The following is a 17,348-nucleotide window of genomic DNA, read 5'->3' on the forward strand; positions in this document are numbered from 1 at the left end:
GTTACTTTTCTGCTTTTGCTTTACTCTTATTGAGTAACTGTGGTTACGTGACATTTACGCTTTTGCCCCTGTTTACTTACTAAGCATATAGCTTACCCCGTTCCTTTTGTTTTCCTTAGCAGGGGCCGACGCGGGGACTTATGGGCACTTACACTAGTATTGGTTTGTCATAGTTGGACAATTAGGATGTTTGTTTTTATTGTGGTGGTTTGTATAAGGACCCTCCTTAGGGTCTACCTTTTAGTTTTGGTTGTAATTATAAGGGTGTAATAGTTTGAGCAGGTACTTTTGGAGAATGTAATTATAACCTTTTTGGGATTTGTATATAGTATGTAAGGTACTCTTTTGGATTTTCTGGTTTTTATCGCTTTAAGGTTTGAGTCCTGGCGCGAGCTAGGCAGGCGGCCCGCCGATACCCTTGGGTTCGCCCTTGGGAGAAGTGGGGTCGTCACATCTTCTTCCTTTATTTTTTTTCTTGTGAGGGCCGAATTTAGAGAGAGATTGTTTCAGAATTTTTTAAGTGTGTTTTTGGGGAGAAAAGGAAGCTTAAAGGCTAAGTTTTCAAGGTCAAACGCTAGGTCCGAATAGGGTTTCATGCGACCACTTTTCGCGCTCGTTTGCTACTTTTGTGCACTAAACCTCCGAGGTAATTCCTCTAGTGAATTAATAGTACATTCTTAGTAGTCTAATATAAAATTCTTAAATCTCCAATTAAGCAGATTAATGCGCCTGTCGGGGCCATTTCGGCACGCGGGCGCACAAGGGTTGAACTTAAGGAATTCTCGCTCGAACTTTGAAACTTCAACTTATTCGACTCTAAAACTTTAAAATATGATAATTCAAGTATATATAACAATCAAAATCACCATAAATAATTCAACTCGAATAAATTTGGTCATTAAAATAATAATTGTTTAAAGAACCAATTGTTTAGACTCATTTTCGAGAAATTCATGCAATTTGGGAAAACTTGAGTAACTCACATGCAAAAATACTTTTAAATGACCAATTTAAGAATATTTTTCAATAATTAAAATATGAGTCCTCACACTTACTCCAAGTCCAATCCTGTTAAGGAAAACAAATCTACGGGGTGAGCAATCGCTTGTGAGGCCAAGAACACACATGCATGCACGTTGTCCAAATAGCAAACCCAATGGATAAGTAAAACAATAACATTCGAGTAATTAACAATTTAGTGAAATGTAAACAGAAACAATTCAAGAATATGGTAGCTCTCAGGAGCTAATTTCCACTTGCTTTGCAAATTTCATTCGTATATCTTCCCGTGATGATTCTCCATCAACCGGGTCGATATTTCTAATCCGTAGAACTCCACTTACTTCTCATGCCCGTCCACCGTACACCGCATCGGGCCCGCACGACATTTATAAGGCGATACTCCACGAGTATACCAAGCGAGATCTCTCCAATAGATCAAGCTTATCATGTAATTCTCATGGCTCACCGAGATTCCCGACCAAGCCCATGCCGGCTAGAGTCCCAAGGTCAGCCTATGAGTTTGGGCGTCCCCCATGTACATTTGAGAGTCGAGGAGATTCACTCCAACGACGTATGCAGCCATAGCATACCATTTCATTTCATTCAATCAGGTCATTCATAATTCATTCATTTCATTTCAATCATGAGTCATTCATTTCAAATAAGAACGAGTGCGGTAAAGTACACACTCGTCTCCATTTTCAAAATCTCCAATTAGTTAAAACAATTAAGCATGCATCAAGTATTCATACACTTGACACTCACCAATACAAGAAACAAGGAAGTGTGTCCACTTGAAGGTTCGGGCGTTCACCGTGGGATCTTCTTGAAGGTCCTCTTGAATGCCTAAGTAATTGATAATAAACTATCACTTATAAATTCCAATTATCGTGGAAGATCGTACACATGTACAATCTAGAAAATATCATGAAGACGAGCCTAAAATCTTCTTGTAAATCAAGGTTTTAAAGTGGGGTCCAAGAACACAAGAAAATCTGATTTTTATCCTTAAAATCATTGGATGGAAGTAAGTAAGTATGAAATCATGTAAATTATTTTCCAAACAAACGACCGAAGTCGAACTGGAAAGGGACACGTCACAATCCGGCCAAGAACTGGCCGGATTCGAGGCAGAGAGCAACCGAATTTTTTTCAATTTTCACCATCAATCCGGACAACTATCTGGCCAAGTACTGGCCGGATATATGGCTGGATTCTTTGAAAATGGTTCCCGCGCGAAAATTTTTCAAAAGGTTAGGAATTATCGAATTTAGGGGCATTCTTGAAAAAAATCATAACTCACTCTCTGAAAGTCTAAAATTAGAAAATTTCATACCATTGGAAACTACTTCCAAAGTACTAAAAGTTCCTAGAAGACACCTTTCCATGATTCCAAATGAAAGATATTCAAAATTTGGCTCAAAGTGGCTGTTTTGGAATGCCAAGACAGATTTGGGTTGATTTTCGGCAAAGTTTGGAAATTCGGAAAAATTCACACAATACGAACTAGCCTCTGAAATTTGGAACTCAGTTAGAGTTACAATCAAAGTTTTCAACACAACAAGCGGAACTAGAATTGGAGTTTTGAGCACCAAGATATAGTGGCTCAAAGTCACTGAAATTTCCTCCTCAAACAGGGGTTTTCCAGGTTTAAAGCTTGAGCTTTAGTACTTTAGTTGAGCATCTAAATGAACTTGAAATGGCACCAAATTTGGTAGTATTATACTACCATATAGGGGCTATTCCTCTGTAAATTTTCATACAAAAAATCGCACAGAAAGTCAGTTAAAAAAACCATTGAAGTTTCAAGAATTTCCAAGGCAAATCTGCCTTGTACTTTTGTTTTCCTTTTCTCAAACATTTGGCCAATGAAAATTCCTCAAACATGATTCATTTATGAGGACAAAGTCTAGGAAACATCCAAAATATGTTTGATAGGTGATTAACACCAAGGATTTCGAATAACAAGTCCCAAATCAAGATTAGCTATAGATCATTCCAGAATTAGGGTTTTCTTTCACGAATAAAGTTCTGAAATCTGGCCACATCTCACTCAATTCAACTCAGAATTGAGTGTGGTCAGTGGGGTTGAAAACTACATTCATAAGGCTACAATTTCTTAGAAGTAATCATTTCAAAATTCAGTCCAAAACTAGCTCATATTTGAGCATTAAATCGCAGTTCAAAACAGGGCCTCCATTACAGACGAGAAACAGAATAGGCAACTTTATAAGGTTAGTATGGATCACTCAGGTGGACTCAGGGCATGCATTTTATACCATTGGAAAACTGGAAATGTCTAGTTTCTAATGCCACAAATGGCACTTGATTTTGACATCGGAGCAAAAAGTTATGACCGAAACAAAATCACGTAAGTTTTTGAGGAAACTTTGTACACAACCTATATTACACATATACCGCATAATCAAGTCAATTGGACCACAAAAAAGTGCACCAAAGTGCACGGCAATGGCAGGGGCAGAAACGGTAAAATTCCCTTTTCACTTCCTTTGAGCTATCTTCCACAATACGACTTATTTTCACTAGATTAAACACTAATTCAACATAAATAACATCAAATCCCATCAAATCGGTTCATCAAGCCATAGTGGGATTTCATAGAGGCCACACACAAAATTTTCAACTATATAAAGCTACCCATATGAATCTATGAGCTCATAAGTGCAATATAGCTTCCATAAATCAAGAATCAAGGGGTTGATCGTTGTATACCTTCTTAGATGATCAAGGCAAAAATTTTCGGTCCAATGGAGCTCAAGAAAGCCGTGCAAATGAAGCCCCTTTCCTAGCTTAAGATGATCACCAAGTGATTTGCAAGTTGTGGTAAAATTTTGAGGTGATTTGGACAAGAAATGAGCAAGAAAATGAAGAGCTTTTGGTCTTGTTTCTTCCTTGGGGGTGGCCGGCTGTCTTGAGTGAAGAGAGAGAGAGAGTGTGCTGAAAATGAAGCTTCCTTGAGAAGCTTAAATGTATGGCCAAAAGTGTCCTAAAAGTGAACTAGGAATAGTGCGCGTTCGCGTGCGTTTCGTGACCAATTCCTCTCGGGTTTGTTTCACTTGTGCACTAAACCTCTAATGCACTTCCATTCATACTATTATTATTCACTCTTAATGGTCTAAAAATAAAGGTTTAAAGTCCCTCAATTAATCGCGCACGCGAAAACACATATTTTCGATTTGTACGCGATAAAGTGAAATTTTCAAGAAATTCTTATAACGATAGTATCACTGTGAGAACCGTAATTTTTTTTTTATTTTCTAGGTTTTATTTTATTTAATTGCACACTAATTCTCTAATTTCTTTGTTAGGAAAATTTTCTGGGTAAATTTTATGAGTAAATATGGTTTTTAAATCATTTTTCTAGGATAAGTTAGTTCATGAGATTTTAGGAGTGTGTATTGGACGTGGGACCCGCTAATGCGGAAAGTTCGCTAAAATTCTGCCAATTAGGTTAAGTTTGGTATACTGGGTTTAATTTTTCAGGTGTTAAGAGATAATTAGAGGTTACCAAATGGATTGGTGTTGGAGAGACAAAAGGATAGCTTTGCATTAAAAAGGGTGGCAAGTGTCACTTTGTGATTTAAGTTGGACTTTGACCATTGTACCAACTTTACTAATTAATCAAAAAATTGACCCAAAATCACCTTCATACATCTCTCTCTTGGCCGACTCTCTCTAAGGGAAAGAAAAGAAAAACCTTCAACTCTCATCTTCTCCAACTAGTTCAATCTAGCAAATCAACCGTTTAAATTTCCGATTTCTCCATAAAAACCCTTAGTTTAGTAGTAGTGAGGTTGTTGGTGAAGTGGTTTGGAAGAAAGTGGTGCTAAGTTGTCTCTTTTCTTGAGTTGGTAAGGTGAGTAGCTAAGGAATACTTTCTTTGGTCTTGTTAATGTTAAATTAGTGAGTTGTGTTAGTTAAAGAGGTGATTTTGTGGGATATTTCATGACTTTTGGTAGAGATTATGGGATTTTTATTTTTATTCATAATTTTTCTGTTTTTATATGTTTAATGTTGGTTGGCCATGGATGATGGCTTGGTATGGTTTAGAATGAAGCTTTGGTATGTTAATTGTAGTGATTTGCGGAAAATTTCTGGTTTGTACGGAAAATTTCAGCTTTAGGGTTCCGGTCTGCCCTGTTCTGTCTGGTTTTATTTGAGCATGTTAGAGGCTGAATCAGGCTTAGGTTAAAACATAAAAGTTGTATAAAATGGTGTTAAATAGCTGCCTACAAATTTTCAACTCGATCTGACAACTGTAGCTTGTGAAATGACCAAAATACCCTTGACTGCCCGTGAACCCTGTTTCGCGGACAGATTTCTGTTTTCGTGGGGATTTCCATTTTTGACTATGAAAATGCATGATTTGGCTTTGGAGGTCTTCATAAGAAATGTAGGTATATGTTTTGGCTTCGAAACACCATAAGATTTGTTTAAATCCGATAAGTGTAGCTTCAGGTGTGCTTATTGTGCCGAAAGTTGTACATTATAGTCTAGGATGGGTATGTGGTGGATTTGAGATGAATTGGTGTTGCTTGTAGGAATGGAAAAGTAAGGAAATGTAGAGGATATGCTGTCCAACTTTTAAGTCTATGTGAACTCTTGGTATAGGGTTGCTTTGAGTGGAAATGAGTCACTTTGGGAGTGATTTTGAGTGGAATAAAAGGGTTTGGGTTAGTCATACCTAACACCCACTGTCACCCCATGTTATTTCTTGGTATATTATACTAGTAGTTTATTGTAGTGGTTTTGTGACGCCCCGAAAGAATGAGTGTGAGAACCCGGAAATTTTCTAATTTTCTAGGGTTTATTTTATTTAATCGCCCGCCTTTTCTACATTTTCTTTATTAGAAAAATTCCCCAGATAAAGTTTATGAGCAAAGATAGTTTTAAAATGATTTTTCTAGTATCGGTTAATTTTTGAGAAATTAAGAGCGTATTTTGAACGTGGGACCCGCAAGTGCGGTAAATGCATTATATTTTTGACAACTTGTTGGAATTTTGTATTAAGTGATATTATTTTACAAAGTGTTAAGATATTTGTATTGGAGAGACAAAAAGATAAGTTTTAAACCTAAAGGTGACAAGTGTCACCATAAGATTTTGTCTTGAGTTTGACTACTATTCATAACTTTACCATTTAATTAAAATTGGCCAAAAATCTCTTCATTTTGCAAGCTTCTTGGCCGAATTCTCTTGCTCAAAGAAAGAAAGAAAAGCTCTCAATTTTCTAGTCTCCAATCTTGCCCAATCTTTCAATTAAACCGATTAATCTTCCAATTACTCCATAAAACCTCTTAGTTTGGTGGAGTTGAGCTTGGTTGTGAAGTTGTTTGGAAAGCTAAGGTGACTAGTTGCTCTAGCTCTTGTATTGCTAAGGTGAGTTGTGAAGGACCCCTCTCCTTCCTCTAATGATGTTCAATTCATGATTGGTGGTGGTATAAGATGCACTTTTATGGATTATATCTTGATTTTGGTTGAATTGATGAAGTTTTATAATTATTGGGGATTTTTCTGTTTTCATATGGATATGATTATGTGGTCATGTATGATGATTGGAAATGATATTTAAGGAAGTTAGAAGGTGGAAAAAGTGGATAATTGCAAGCAATTTCTGTTTTGGAAGAAATCTGGAAAATTAGGGTTCTTGGCAATTACATTCTGCCCGAATTTATAGCTCCTAGTTATAGGCCGAATTGGCCTTGGCTTAAAACATGAAAGTTTTAGGTAATGATATTTTAGAGGTGCCTACAAAATTTCAGGTCAATCGGAGTAGGTTAGAATGATAAAAGTCGAAATTACTATTGCTGTTCTGGTTTTACCCGAATGTAAGAATTGCGCCTGTAATTGGTTGTTTTGGCTGGAATTGCTTCCGAATTGGTTGTTGAGGTCTTCTGAAGAAATTTATCCCTGTTTCTTATCTTTCAGTTGGTTTTGGAATTTCTGGATTTGGACTTGGATAGCCTGCTTTATGATGTTTCCGCTAGAATGCGTTCTGTGAATCTGTTTTTGTGATTCTGGTATGGTATCTTGCATTTTTGACCTGGTTACACTCGAAAATGGGTTGAGTGACCTTATGAAATGTTGTAGCCCTGTCTTTTAGCTTCGAAACGGTGTATCTTTCACCTTCATCCGACAATCGTAGCGCCTTTGGTACCATTACCGTAAAATGACGTCCAAAACTGTTTTTCTGGTTTTGAGCTTAACTTTCATTTCCGGACTTTTCCATAGCTTGACTTGTACTAGTACTCCTTGGAGCTTGCTGAATGGCTATTGGATGAACTTGTTGTTGTGTGTGTACCTTTGGGTTGGAATGAGGAAATAATGAAGCCATGATGGCTGGAAAAGTTAGTAAATTCAGGGGAAGTGCTGTCCGAACTTTGAAGGGATTTGTTTGCATTGAGTTTGTGATCTAAGACTTGGATTTGAGCAAGGCAATGTTATATGCTGGATGATTTCGGAGCCGTGGAGGTGAGTGACCCTAAACTATTTCCAAAGTACTTGTGAAATGTTTCTTGCATTATTTATTCGATTGCATATCATGCGTGCTTGCATGTGGATTCATGACATGATTTGGCTTCAATGAGTTCTGGGAAAGTCTTGTGCTGGACACCAACGTCTCCACCTTGTTTATGGTTCATGTTCATGTTTATCTGGAGCTCAAAAAGAGGCTCCCTCTTCATGTTAATGTTAATGTTAAATGATCTATTTGAGCGTTGGGTGTTCAAGTACTATGATTTCACTGGCTCACGAGAGCAAAAGACGTACATTTGATCTTTGAATCATGACATCATCGAAATGCATTATTGTGAAATATATTTGATGACTGCTTTTACTGGTTACTCGCTGAGCTTTTAGCTCACCCCAAAACTATTTTATTCCCCTCCACAGGGCTCAAGGCGAAGGAAGGCTTGTAGTACTTATTCCTGTGATCAGATGAATTATCTCATGTGTACTTTGAATTTGGACTTCCTCTTGTATAATAGTTGGATCATGGATCAGAGTGGCGCAGTGGAAGCATGGACGCTTCACTTTTGATATGTAATTATTTATTGGAGAATTTGATGTAATATTTGAGATTTATCTTGTAATTCATTTGAGTTATATTGAGATTTATCTTATATTTGTTTGAGGACTGTAGTGAGCGACTGAGTCCCGGCGAGAGCTGGGCAGGCGGCCCGCCGAACCCTGGGGTACGCCCTAGGGGGAGGTGGGGCCGTCACAGGTTTGACTTGTATTCGAGTCTTATTGTGTTTTCTTGAATGATTTAGGGCGTGCCTGTGACCCAAGACGCTCGTTGGACGGAAATTTGTGAAATCTTCTTTTGCTTGATTGGTGAGTGTACTACTCACATGATTGTTACTTCATGGCTTTGTTATACTTGAAATCTATGATTTGAATGCTATGTATACTGCTAAGGCTGGTTGAGACAAGGGTGTACTTTATCACTCTCGCTCTCTGTGGCTTATATGGCTGTTTACTGTATCAATTGAATGTCACTTGAATATATTTGAACTGGAGTCGTTTGGGCGTGTATCCAACGACTTTTACTGTTGTCACTGAGCTCAACCCCATCGGCGGCCGATTGACTCGAGCCAGCAAGGGCATGGTCGAGGAGATTGACAAGCCATGGGGACTATTTCTATGGAATCATTGGGTATGAGACTCTTGATTCCGGTATACTCGAGTATTACCATATTGAACTAGTTGGAGTTCGAGCCCGGTAAGGGTATGTGAGGTGGATGGAAATTGGAGAAAAGTGGGGTCTACGATATTGGTTCCTCTTTAAGCGTTGACGGAGAGTCAACGGGGTAAGATCAAGTACGGCAAGTATGGAAAAGGGCTCTTGAGAGCCGTCCGTATCCTTTCATTAGTATTGAAATGTGATGTTAGTTCGGCTTACTTGTTGAATGTATTTGGATTGAGCAACTTTGTGCTTATGTGAACTTTACTGACTTGCATGAGGGTACCTTATTGGGCGAAAGCTCACTCTATTGCCTTTGTTTTCCTTACAGGGATACGAATACTTTTGGGAAACTGTGATTTTGAAACCGAGTTGAGCTAGTTTGATATTCTTTTGTATAGCTCCTTGATGGTTGGAAACCTTACATGTAATTTGAAACAACATTCCTTTTGAGTTGTAAAGTGACAACTATACGTGTATAAACGTGTTTGGTAATGTTCATGTGCGGCTTCGATATTTTCCGTTTTTCCGTTTCGTGATTTTTTTTTTCATTCGTTTGAGAGCGCTATTATTTTCCGGAACGTTTTGGATTGTGTTTAACTGCCTCGTTAGTCCTGGTGAGAGTTGGGCAGGCAGTCCACTAACCCCTTTGGTACGCCTTAGGGGGAGGTGGGGCTGTCACAATCACTAACTAATAATTGAACACTTAAACATAAAAATACCTATTTCAAGACTAATGTACAAGTCTCCAATTTTCCAAGCTTATTGTATCATCGAATCGATTATTGTCTCCAAATGCGTATCCACTATTCTCACTTAACGAGCTTTCAAAAAATTAAATTTTGAATCAAGACATTTTAAAAATATAAGTAAGTCATAGTTCCATGTAATTGGGTATAAAGAGGTTGAAATAAAATATTCAAAATAAACGGGTAATTAAATATTTAAATGAGCTAGCAATAGGAATTTAAAATAAAGAAAATTTGCGAGTCCTCACACATTTGCCATGGAATCAATTAAGAAAGTTGGAATGTTTGATAGAGGTTTGCTAGAAAATTTCTGTGATGGCTGGCCAAGAGGGAGAGAGAGAATTTTAGCTTTCTTTTTGCAGAAATTTTGTGGTGATTTTGACATACTCTTGTTCAAGATATTTGTTAAAACCTTGTTCTTCATATGTATGTTGATTTTGAGCCAAAACAAAGAGGTTTAAGAGGGGAAAAATCTAGTTTTCCAAACTATTTGCTTGCTGGAAATTTTCGCAGGAGGATCTACGCAATTTTGGAAAATTTGCTATAACTTCGTATAGAAAAGTCAGAATTGAGTTTTGTTTATTGCGTTTGAAAATAGTCTCATAGAGTTTCCAACGGTATAAAATTCAAGGTTTGTTTCAATTTCTATAAATACCAGCGAATCGGCAAATTTTCTTAAAAATCTTAACTATTGTGTTTCTTCACTTGTGATAGTAGTGAGTTTTGAACTGAAATTTGACTAATCTATGAGCTGAATTTCATGAAGATTTCTTCTAAAGCCTGTTAATGCTTTGTGTGACAGCCCCACCTCCCCCTAAGGCGAACCAGAGGGTTCGGCGGACCGCCTGCCCGGCTCTCACCGGGACTCAGTCGTTCACTACATTCCTCATACAGATTACAAGATAAAACTCAAATATTACATCAAATTCTCCAATAAATAATTACATATCAAAAGCGAAGCGTCCATGCTTCCACTGCGCCACTCTGATCCATGATCCCAATTATTACACAAGAGGAATTCCACAACAATAAAATCACAACAAGCCTTCCTTCGCCACGAGCCCTGTGGAGGGGAATAAAATATTTTTGGGGTGAGCTAGAAGCTCAGCGAGTAACCAGAAAAAAATAGTAGTCAAATCGGTTTCACAATAGTTCATTTCAATGATGTCATAAATCAAATGATAAGTCCAGAAACAATTACGACATTTACAAAACATTAAATATGGAGTATCAATAATTCAAGAAACATGTACAATGGAAAGCGATAGTAACATTCATGAAAAAGATACGTTCGTTCTCCTGTCATTTCCTTTTCTTTTTTCTCATTTGAAATTGCATCATTTTCCACCAACCTCCACCAACCTACAAAGGTAATACTCGAGTATACCAAAAATTCACCCAGGTCCCTAATCGCCCGACCGAGTCCGCTTCTGGCTCGAGACGACCGGTAACAAGGGGCAATGACCAGTTCAGCCCAAAAAGGCTTACATTCATGCGCAAGTAGCATTTAATCATTAATCATGAAAATTTCACATTTATTTAGGTTGAGTGCGATAAAGTACACACTCGCCCAGAAAACTCGTTTTAACAATCATTGAAAGCACTTAATACATTATCAATCCATAATAACAAGCCAATTAGTCAAGGAAATATATCAAACAAGGAACGCTCTCACATAAGCACGCATGATATGCAAGAAAACAGTTCAAAAGTAACTTTGGAAACAGTTCAAAAGTAAATAATGCAAGAAACGTTTCACAAGTACTTTGGAAATAGTTTAGGGTCACTCACCTCCATGGCTCAGAAACCATCCATCATATATCATTGCCTTGCTCAAATCCAAGTCTTAGATCACAAACTCAAGGCAAACAAGTCCTTTAAAAGTTCGGACAGCACTTCCCCTGAATTTGGTAACTTTTCCGGCCATCACGGCTTCATTATATCCTCATTCCAACCCAAAGGTACACACACAACAACAAGTTCATCCAATAGCCATTCAGAAAGCTCCAAGTAGTACTAGTACAAGTCAAGCTAGGGAAAAGTCCGGAAATGAAAGTTAAGCTCAAAACCAGAAAAACAGTTTTGGATGTCATTTTACGGTAATGGTACCAAAGGCGCTACGATTGTCGGATGAAGGTGCAAGACCCACCGTTTCGAAGCTAAGAGATAGGGCTACAACAATGTAGAAGGTCACTCAGTCCAAATCCCAGAAAAACTAAGTCATATATGCCAAATACCAAACCAGAACCGTAATTGCAGGTTTACAAATTACACTATGCTGTAATCAGTACAACTCAGTCTAAACAGGTCCAAATGCAGAAATTCCAAAGGCATATGGTAGCTAGGACATCAAGCTACATTTCATCAGAAGACCTCAATACCCAAATCCAAAACAATTCCAGTCAAAACAACCCATTTCAGACGCAGTTCTAACATCCTGATGAACCCAGAACAGCAATAGTAATTTCGGCTTATCTCATTCTACACTACTCCAAGTGACCTGAAATTTTACAGGAACCCTTAAAACATCAATACCTACAACTTTAATGTTTTGAGACAAGGCCAATTCGGCCCCTAACCATAAGATACAAAACCGGACAGAATTGGGGATATAAAACCCTAACTTTCTCAAATTCCTTCCAAACCCAAAATTGATTACAATTATCTATCATAGACACCTACTAGAGTCCTTAAACATCAATTCCCATCATCATAGATAGCCACAACATCACATTCATATTAAACCAGAAAATTCATCAATAAATTGAAAACTTCACCAATTCATCTCAAACCAAGAAATAAACCACAATTCATCACTTTAGCTACCACTAAGCACAACTTAAGCTTCATTAAGTGTAGGAGGAAGTTCAATCACCACTCACCTAGTAAACAAGAGAGGGAGAGTTGTTGGACACCTTAGCTTCCCAAAACACTTCACCAAACCACTTACTAGCACCAAATGGAAAGATTTTATGGAGTAGAAACAAGATCAAATGGTTGGATGATTACACTCAAGCAAGATGGAAGCAAGAATCGTGGAGAGTTTTTCTTTCTTCTTAGCTAGAGAGGGCCGGCCACAATGGTGAAGAAAAGAGTGATTTTTGTGGTAATTTTGAGATATTGAATCAATTGGTCAAAAGTCAAGAAAATGAATAGTTGTCCTACAAGTGCCACCATTCACCAAGTGACACTTGTCACTACATTTAAAGCATTTCCATCCTTTAAGTCTCTCTCACATCAATCACGTCTCATTCTCCACTTATCTCTTAACACCCGATAAATGTCAACCAGTATCCAAAACTTAACCTTATTGGCCGAATTTTTCCGAACTTTTCGCCCTAGTGGGTCCCACATCCGGAATACACTCTTAATTTCTCAAAACCTATTTGATACTAGAAAAATCATCCAAAAACTATATCTGCTCATCAAAAATATCTAGAAAATTTCCCTACGAAAGAAAACGCAGAAAACAAGCCATTAAATAAATAAAACCCTAGAAAATTAGAAAATTTCCGGGTTCTCAAACTCATTTTTTTTCGGGGCGTCACACTTTGAGTCTATTTTATAATGGTGTAAGTTTTGTGATTTTTTGACCTACAGAACTCAAGTTATATCTTTTCAAAAAATGTCACCAAAGTTGGGAATTTTATCAAATGGATGGAGTGGGACTTGGAAAACTTTCTTGGGTTTTAAACCTAACTTTCTTTGGTTAAATCCTGCATATTTTGATTTAAAATACTTAGTGATGTGTTAACCTTAGCATGGATGAAATATTTCACTTGATTTGAACTCGATAAGAACTTGATTTAAACAAGGAACCGTGGCCCTTTTGGTCTTCTAATATTAGGGTTAAACCTGTAGTTTCTATGGTTGCTAAGTGAAGTTTCGAATCTCATATTTTCTCATCATCTTGACTTTGTGTGACTAGACTCTTGATGGATTACATGATCACAGGGCTTGAAAGTGTCCAAGAGGACAAACCAAGGTTGAAGTGGAACAATTGTGATCAAGTGGTGAGTGTTCCTTGCATGTTTGTGCTTTAAATGACTAAGTGGAATGTTGTGTATGTTTGTTTGAGTGTTAAATGATTTCCAATGATTGTTAAACGAAATTTCAATGGGCAAGTGTGCACTTTATCGTACTTGACCAAAGTGAAAGTGGGTTTTCAATAATCAATTGATTGAACATTACTTGTGCATGAATGTAAGCCATGTGGTGCTGTACTCTACCACATTGGTTGAATTGGGCCCTTGCCCTTCGTTGTCAGTCGATTCGAGCCAAAAGCGGACTCGGTCGGGAGGCTGGTGACTTTGGGATAATGTTTAGTATATGAAGTATGACCACAAAGTCAGGTGGAGTACTGGCCAGTGAATGAAATACAGTGACTGAAATGAATAACTGAATGATTGACTAAATGAAATGATCATTAAAGGAGTTTTCACTTTCAAATGTTTTCAAATGTCGGAGGTATAAGAAGTAATGGACGGCGACTGAATGACTGAATGAACGGCTTCAAAGGAGCACATATCCTTTCAATGATTGAATGTTTTCTTCTTGAATGACGGCTTATTACTGTGCAAAGTGTGTGAATTGGTAAATGCAATATTTCCGTGCGTTATATACTTGGCTGCTTGTTTGGGAACCTCACAGGCTTTTAGCTCATTCTTTTAGTTTGTTTTCATTACAAGAGTGGAGGTTCGGAGCAAATAAGCATGAACTAGGGTGTATAACCCTCTTGTACTTGTACTTTGGTAGATAGAATGTATTTTGGATATTTGATGTTGTATCTTGCATTTCACTTTCGAATTGTAATTAAGCTTGAATGATTGGTTGAATTGTAAAACTTAAATGTTATTTTGGAGGCTTGAATGGTTATCTTGAGAATTGATTGAAATGATTGTAGTGAGTCCTGGTGAGAGTTGAGCAGGCAGTCCGCCAAACTCTTAGGTATGCCCTAGGGGGAGGTGGGGTAATCACAAAAATATTTATTATCGTGAAGTCGAGTTATAGATGCATCATTGTTGGATTTAGGAGCATTTCTCAAATATGATTTTGAAGGGTCTTGTTTCAGCTTTTGTGGTGTGGTAGTGGCTGAAAACTTTTCTTTTTTTTTTTTGGTGGCATAGGTTGGGTCACAAGAGAAGAATAACTAGGATAAGACCATCCATGACCCCTCCTCTTAAGCCGTTGCTCCACTTCAATGGCTTTCTCCACCAAGTCACCTAGCTCCACATAGGGCGGCAATTCAACACGTTCAACTATCTTAGGCCTTAATCCATTCAATAATCTAATCTTGCCATAGTTGCTTCTCTATCTTCATTAACATCAGCACGTAACATAGATATCTCCATGTATTTGAAATAATCCTCATCATTGAATTCTCCTTGTGACGGCCCTACCTCCCCCTAAGGCGAACCAAAGGGTTCGGCGGACCGCCTGCCCAGCTCTCGCCGGAACTCACTGCAGTCCTCAAATAAATTATATCACTCACATCCAATAACATAGGGTACAACCTCAATAAGAGACGAAATAACATTTTCCAAGCTTAGAACGTAAACTTACATACATTACAAATCTCAAGTAGTGGTTCCTCAGTTCACAAATAATTACAATTACAATATCAGTCTCAAATATTACATCTTCAAAAGTTTCCCGAATTCACATACCACAAGTGGATCGAGTTCGAATTCAAATGATACAAGAGATATTTCATCCAGTCATACTAATAACTCATTACTCACGCTTCCTTTGCCTCGAGCCCTATGGAGGGGAAAAAATATTTTGGGGTGAGCTACAATCTCAGCGAGTGTCCAGTAAAATCGGTAATCAACCAGGTTCGCAATAATGCATTTAAATGATGTCATAAATCAGTGATCAAAAATACGTATTTTGCTCTTGTGAGCCAATGAAGTCATTGTACTTAGAACTCCAACGATCAAACAGATCCAGTAAGTCAAACAGTACAAGGGAGCCATCAGTGCTCCAAATAAACAGTGGAGAGACGTTGGTTCGAAGCACAAGATTTTCCAAGAATTCAATGGAGCCAAATCATGTCATGGCACACACACAAACACAAATGATATGCAATCGAGTAACCAATGCAAGAATTAGTTCGAAACGTAACTTCGGAAATAGTTGTGGAATCACTCACCAACCACAGTTCATGAACCTCATCCATCATAGACAGTTTTCTCGATCAAGTCCAAGCTCTTCATTCTACCAAGAATTAACCCAAACTCATAGCGACCAAACGTTCTCAAAGATTGGACAGCACTTCCCTTAAATTTCCTTATTTTCATTCTACAACAGCCACCAATATCCATTCAAAACAGCACACACAAATCATAGGCTAGTAAATACACTTTCTTAGGGTCACAACACCCTTCACATATAACCATTTGATAGCTCCACAATTAAACACAATTAAGCCCCAAATTAGAAACCCTAATACTGAACACACAAAAGCTCCATTTTACACTATCTCAAGCTATCATTCCATGACCAACCATAATCACCCTATAAAATAGAAAATCACCAGTAAATATGAAATTTATCAAAACTCTACTACTATCCATGAAACCTTCCTCAAAATAGCCTATATAACATCTCTAATCCACCAATCAACAATCAATTGAAGTAAATAGGAAGTTCTTAGCAAGATACCTTCAAATCTCAAGAAAATTGGTAGCTTAGTGCTTCCTCTTCCAAAACAACTCCACCAATAGCTTTAAACCTCCTTAGTGAACACTTGTATGGAGTAGATTGCAAAACTAACGCTGAAATCTCAAGTTTTGGACAAGGAATTGAAGTAGAAAATGAAGTTTCCTCTCTCAAAGCAGCCGGCCAAGAAGAAGCAAAATGAAGACAAAGTTTAGCCAAGAAACAAGATAAGAATGAAGGAAAACATCCGGTCAAACTCTGCTGCCGAAGGTGCCACATCACAATCCGGCCAAGATCTGGCCGGAATCGTGGCAGTGGCGAAATCCAATTTTTTTCCAAAACCCCTGCCGATCCGGCCAGGAATCCGGCCAAGAACTGGACTGATGATTACTTGAAGAATCCCTTAGGGACCGTCCACGCGCTACAGAAGAGTAGTAGCCGGTCTACAGTCACAGATAAAACATACAAGTTCAAAAGCAGGATCAATTACTTCAAGTTCAAGGAGCACGGTACGAATAAGAACATACTCGCCTAAACAGGTTCAAGTCTCAAGTGAACTCAGCTTAGTAGGTCTCAGGCAGTTCAAGTATTTCAAATCTCAACACTTCCAAATCGGGTGGTGCAAACCTTAATCAAATAAGAAAACTAGAAGAAGGATCCGAAAACCAAAAGTATTCTCAACAAATCCGGCCACCACCCTAATCTATCAAAACCCTAGCCAAAATCTTATTGGACAAGTCCAAGATAGCATTCATCATTTCAATCTCCTCATTCGGTTAAGTCTCGAGTACAATACAAAACCCTCTGTGCTCTAACCTGTGCCATTACAACTTATCTCAAACTCACACATCATGATACACTAGACCACGTTCCTTCCAAATTCACAAGTATTTCCATAGGAAAAGTATCGGGTACTCAAGTACAAGAATCCAAAACTAAGCAACTGTACAGCTCAGGCCGTACGCTAGTACCAGAATCGGTTGATGTACGCTTGGGAGCAACCAAGTCATATCTTACGCTTACCATTTTCACGATTCGCAACTTAAGCTCCAAAAGAGCACTTAATCCTTTACACATTTTCACATTAGGGCCATTACACCGTGTGACCCAAGTTCACTCCGCACAGAGACCACGCGAAGCAGCTCTGAATTTTTTTATCCTTACAAATAGTCGCTCAACTTTCAAATCAATCCCACAGTCCGGCACCATAAACTTTTAGCCTAGGATACACT

Source organism: Coffea arabica, chromosome 5e, assembly GCF_036785885.1.
Source record: "Coffea arabica cultivar ET-39 chromosome 5e, Coffea Arabica ET-39 HiFi, whole genome shotgun sequence".
NCBI lineage: Eukaryota > Viridiplantae > Streptophyta > Magnoliopsida > Gentianales > Rubiaceae > Coffea > Coffea arabica.